The sequence below is a fragment of the Nicotiana tomentosiformis genome, chromosome 11 (genome assembly GCF_000390325.3).
Source record: "Nicotiana tomentosiformis chromosome 11, ASM39032v3, whole genome shotgun sequence".
NCBI classification, from domain to species: Eukaryota; Viridiplantae; Streptophyta; class Magnoliopsida; order Solanales; family Solanaceae; genus Nicotiana; species Nicotiana tomentosiformis.
Window position 1 is genome coordinate 23519065 of NC_090822.1, and position 6479 is coordinate 23525543.

General features: G+C 35.5%; 1 long non-coding RNA gene across 1 annotated transcript; it reads left to right on the forward strand.

The window, feature by feature from the left end:
• Positions 1 to 818: 818 nt before the first annotated feature.
• On the forward strand, positions 819 to 1551 carry LOC104102430 (uncharacterized). Its single transcript, XR_011411808.1, has 2 exons — positions 819 to 904; positions 1229 to 1551. It is a non-coding gene; the product is annotated as an uncharacterized lncRNA (long non-coding RNA).
• Positions 1552 to 6479: the final 4928 nt, after the last annotated feature.

The window sequence follows — 6479 nt, forward strand, 5'->3', positions numbered from 1 at the left end:
TTGAGTTTATTAAACCATATTTTATCCAAATGTTTAGTTGTTATGTGAATTTTTGGCTTGCCTAGCAAGTGTGTTGGGCGCCATCACGACAAGTTGGGATTTAGGGTCGTGACAACAGGCCTGGAGTCATTTTCTTATTTCTATGGTATTGTTTCCATTTTTCTCAAATAGTGTTGTATTTCTTTTAGAACAGTATATATAGAAAACTAAAGAAGCTCATGTACTTGTGACTCCACATCTTGGGAGGGTTGAACGCTAGTAAGGGTTTTAGACTTATCTTGTTCACTTTCGAGTTTCTTTTACTTTTCTTATTATCTTGTTGATTAGTCAATTGTTGCTATTATTTCGTTATTTTTTGCCGTGGCTTGTCTAGCAAGCGGTGTTAGGCACTATTATGATCCCGATCGGTTAGAAATTAGGATCGTGACATTAGTAGATACTTTTAATTAGCTAATTCAGTGATCTCTCTCATAAACATTAATGATTAGACATCAGAGTGAGCTCAACTCCCTAACATCGAGTTATATCTTACAAGGAATGTGTTGGAAGTTTGGATTTTGGGAAAATTGTTATACACAGCTCGATGATCTTAATGATATTATGAGATAGTATATTATTCCTTGCATTTCACTAAAAATTCTAGTCCCTTACCTTATCTTTTTCCGTAAGATGGGAAGTAAATCAGCAATACTTTCTTTTCTATAAGCTAGTTAATTATGATACTAATCTAATATGGATGCATGTAATATAGAATTTAAAGACCTCTGGTCATTTCTAGCATTATAAATTAATAGGATGCTCTCAGTAGAATTGATAGACCCAACTCTGAAAATTAATTGTTCTATAAGCATGGCTATCAAGAGTGTTTCAGTTCTTCTTTTCACACTCCTTATACTTTCTATAGGTACTCTTGTTCGTACCTTTTAATATCTCAATGTTATTTGATATTTTATTTTTAATTGTTTTATGTAATAGATCTTTTGTTTGCACAAAAAATGTGCTTAATTGTGCTGCTCTCAATTTTTTGTAATTCAATTGATACTAAAACGCAGGAATTGATATTCATTTAGAGCAAAAATTTCTTTATTCAAAGGGCTGAGAGATGTTTTATATTATTCAAGCACAAGATCATTCAAATAATAAGACTTTTTAAGACATTTTAAACATTAGTTAGTAAAAATACATATGTGTCTATTTACATATATAATATATTGTTGTTGTTTTGTAGGTTGCAAGAATATAGCTGATGCAGCAAAGTGTTGCATGGATCACCCAGAACTTGGTTCATGTGTACCTGGTGTAGATGATAATCCAGAAAATGATGGCAAATGTTGGACGTTCTGTGTCAGTGACTGTGAGCTCGGAGGAGCTTGCAAATTAGAGGGAAATAAGCATGTTTGTCACTGCAAATGTGCTTAACTTAATTTCAACATAAAAAGAAAAATATGAAAGATGGAAATTCAAATGATTCATTACAAATATATTTCCTGATGGATTTATTCTAATGTATGTTTTAATTTAATAAAATTTAGTGGTTTCTTTTCAAATAAATATATATGCTCGCTGGATTTTATTTTCAAGTCCAAGTTATTCTAATTCGTATATTTTACAACTGGAGCCAGGTAAGATCTAGTTATAAGAGTCAGATCCATTTGGTCCAGTTTAAACATATGTAAAGGAAAAAAAAAATTAAATTCTATTGCATATAGACCCTTTGCGTTCCTTTTAACTCTATTTTGTAAAGTGCATATAGACTCTTTGGATTTAGGATTTTAATTTTAAGAGTTTAATATTTACGTTCTTACATTATACATATATATTCCATGTCGAAAATACTAAGTTGATAGGTTGAATCCAGTAATTATTAGTATGCTTTCGATTCTCAAAAAAGGTGTGAAACAATTTAGCAAAGAGTAGATGAGGTTTAACATTCAACATAATTTGGATCCTATGGTGAGTCGGTGTTAGCGTGGTTATTTATTTTACTAAGGATATATTTTGCTCAACAACAGACTGATGAGATTTGCGGCCAATTTAATTAATTTGGATTCTTGTAGATGCCTAGAGTAGTACTCTATTTGTTTCAATTTATGTGACTCATGTTTCTAATTAATCCATTAACAAAAGAATGACATATTTTTATATTTGAAGTTTTCTTCAATTTATCTCTTTTACCCTTAATGAGAAGCTTTTTGTGACGATCCAATAGGTCGTTTTGAGTACAAGCTCCTTTCTTGTGTTTCGAGATCTCGCGGAGCTTATTTTGATGATTTATGACTTACATGCGTGACATGTATCATTTTCCGGAAAGTTTACACGTGAAATTTTAAAGAAAAAGTGATTTTTAACTTAAATGAGGCTAGAGTTGACCATGATCAACATTTTAAGTAAACGACCCCGGATCGATGTTTTGACGATTTCGATAAGTTCATATGATATTTTTGGACTTTTACGCATATTCGGTTAGGGTCCCAGGTGATTCGAGCGTATTTCGGCGCATTATATAAAAATTGGCAAAAGTTGACTTTAAGTTGGAATTTTTCGTTTTAATGATTGATTCTTGATATTTGATGTTATTTTAATGATTTGAGTTAGTGAGCGAGTTTTTATGATGTTGTTACACTTGTGTGCATGTTAGGATTGGAGCTTGAGGGGGGCTCATGTGAGTTCTTCTCACGACCCAAATTGATGGGCCGCGACGGGCACCCGGTACCTTACTCAACCGAGTACAAACGTAACGTATCTTTCTTATTACATCATCATATACACGTGGCATACGGGTCTAATATGCCAACATGATCACTTATAAACTCAAAACATAGGCCGATAAGGCCGTACAATCCTTCACGTACACGACATATGTCTAAGAGTACATAATTGTCATAAAGGTCGGGACATGGCCCCGTCATACTAATCAGTATATGTCCTAATCATACTGACCACATAAGCAACTCCGGAGAAAATGGAGCGCACCAACACCTTCCGCTGAGCTGATAGCCTACTTGGAGGACTATCAACCTGTCTATGAGGACCTGCATGCATGAAACACAACGTCCCCAGGCAAAAGGAATGTCAGTACAAATAATGTACCGAGTATGTAAGGAATAAAAATCAGTAAATAATAGACATAAGAGAAACATGGAGTAAAAGATTCGACATGTAAGTCTAAATAGTTCGGTGGAACATTAATATTTACAATGTCATGCATATGCGTATAATATCATACCATGCTTAGGTATATGAGTTCGTAACACCATCAAGCCTCTGAGGGCATCCCATCATATCATCTCGGCCACTGTGGGCAATTCATCATTGTATACCAGCTGATTAGGTGGTGGTGCGTATATAACGCCATAACCTTTTTTCATATCCCATATACATATAATATACGCGTATATAACGCCATCTGGTCATGAGTCAATGTACATGTATAAATGCATGAAATGCATAAGAAATACGTTAATGAGATTTTCTCGGAATGTCATAAAATTAATATGCCTGTCGGATAAATTTTATCAAATATATATTTTTCTAAGACCCATGAATAAAAGATTTAATAATAATTCACAGGGGGAATCAAGAATAAAGACACCCCTAATATTCTATGAATAGAGTCATTTATGGAAATTGTGCATTTGCTCGTTTTGTTCGTGTCGTATAGATCATGCCAAAAGGAAAGAAGGGATAGCCTTAACATACCTGAGTTGATTCTCTTGACAATCCTCTAACACCCGTTAATTGCGACAAAATACGCAACAAGTCGTATAAAAATCTTGAAGCAATCACGTTACTATGCAAAGAAAATCTTGGCCGAAACCTTTCCTTAAGACCTTAGCAACAACGTTGCTATTTGGAAAGTGAATTAACGTTGCTATGTTTCTTGGATTAGAAAGTGATTAGAATTGTAACCTTTCTATGTGCTTGGCTGAAAGTCTCTTAAGAGACTAGAAAGTGACTTGAATTAGGAAGTTATCTTTAACTCTTAGGTAGGCCCACATTTCAAAGGCTTTGGTGTCACATAAATCATTTAAATGTGCCACCTCCCAATCTTCTTTATGAGTCATTAAAGGTTAAAGGGGTGCTGCCACGTTAATGGGGTTCAAACTTTATCCAAAATCATCATTAATTAACCACTAATCTCTTGGTTAACTTAATAATCTCCCACAATCCAATATTTAACCAATTACCCATATAATTAGAAATTATCTCAAATTACTTAAAATACTACTCACTTTTAACACACTTTGTACACCTTACTATTATGGCCATGTGGTACCTTGTATGGTACTAGTCCATAAATACCGGGTATTTTAGCTCGGGTCGTATTTTATTCCAAAATATCAAATTCTTTGATTTGCTTACCCTCTCACCTTCACGAATTTACTCGTCACTTGCTTGAAATAACATAATGCTTATAATCTCCAAATAATCTCATTCCCGAACTTACGTCGATTAGCTTACGACGAAACATTAACATACAAAAATGCGGGATGTGACATCTCATTTCCGAGCTTATATCAATTTACTTATGGCGTAGTTTTACATACGAAAATATGGGGTGTAATATTATTCCCTCCTTTGGAACATTCGTCCTCAAATGTTGACTGATGCACTTATCATTCTCATAACCCATAGCTCTTGCGAATAGTTTAATACTCTCCTTACTATCTAAGCAATTGTTCTGTGAATAATCCCAAAGGCCAGGGCATTCCCCCCTTTAGACCTCTTTCTCATACCACGACTTGTGGTCGGACTGTTGCTACCTTCTATCATGTAGCATGTACAACTCTGACCTTGTAAATGCGCCTATGCGACTCTTCGCTCCTTTTCCCTCCGGGATTTAGCCAATCTCTAGGCCTCACTTTGTAAACATATATAGAATTATGACAAGTTGTCCCTCTGGGCACCTATGGGTATACTGAAGTTCTTTGCTCGGTACTTTGTTGAACTTACGAATATTGTTATACCTTATTACATCGCTCCGTTTATCCATCCATTTGACTTTACTTCATCTAGGTAGGTCATACTATACTGTAACTCTTAGTTCGATTTATCGTTACTGAGGTCTGCTACCAAACTCCAGGTTACTTTCGTTGCTTATCCCATATGCATAAATCTAAGTCCTTTAATGCTTCTTCACTACTGTTCATCTTAAGAATGACGGGATAATCTCATCTCATACTTCATAACTTTTATCCATCCATTGTTGATTCACCTCAATATTGATCTATAATCTACCGCTGGTAACTTGACCTTCTATGTAATACTGCCGCTAGGGCTCACGTCTCATCGGAGAACATTTGAAATGATTAGACTGATCCACCCGGGGCGATACCATGCTTTCATAACCGTATTTCATAGCATCACGATGTGATTCACCTTATGTGGGTATTTTAATCCTGTACAATTCATGAAATCAGATTATTACTCAATCGAAGGCTCAAACTTCATCCTTTATCTATCACAATTACACCCTCATTCTAGTACCAGGGCATTATTCCATCTCTTCTAGATGCTATTAGTCTTGACTCCTTTGAGTTCATTCAGGCTATACCGAGCTTTCTATATCTTAGAGAAATTATCAGCTCTCTTGTTTTCATGGGCTTAATCTTGAGGACTTATCCATTCTCGTCACCTTCTCCCCCGCCCTTTCTTATCCTTACTCATGTCTTCCTAAAACCTTGTCGCTTTACCATACTTTAGCTTACGACCTACACATGTCTATTTATACTACTCACAACCTTTCTTCAACTTGCTTGCATCATAGGTTTCCTTATGTCATCCTGGAACATCAAGCGAGACATCACATCATCTATAATTCTTCTTTACTCTCTTAATTAGACCCCTCGATACCATAGGTTGGAAGATATACCACTGACGACGCCGCTACCATTCCTGGATACTGAATCCTAGTGCTTCTAACGTTCTATCTGTAGTATGGATTATTCACAACCTTCTGCATTTGAGTATCTCGTACGTTGTTCACCTTTACCTTGCCTACCTTAAAGTATCACATCATATTTTATATCTCTTTCATAACCCCCTTCCACATAGGTATAATTCACATCCACAACTTGAAGCTCTCTTATAATACATGCACCTCTGGTGCATACACAATCTGGCGGTAGCTCCATACTGACTTTTTATGAGGCTGATACTCTTCTAACTGGTTTTATTGTAGAGCCGTCATAGAATATGATTGTTGTACTATCTCTCTTGTACATCTGATATTAAGAGTGATTCTGCTACGTTCTCAATCACGATTCTTGAGATTTTCCGGGTCCAATAATCAGACTCCTGATTTACTTAGTTGATTAAAATCTTTAGTTTCCTCTTCCTTCTGATCAGCCTCTATGTAGGCTTAAGCTATCTTTTGATCTGCGGATCCTGGTATTAGTTATTACTCTAGCCTTTCATGGGCACTATGGAATATCCATGATACTATCTTCTGATAATTCAATCCTTTGTCTATGCCCTAG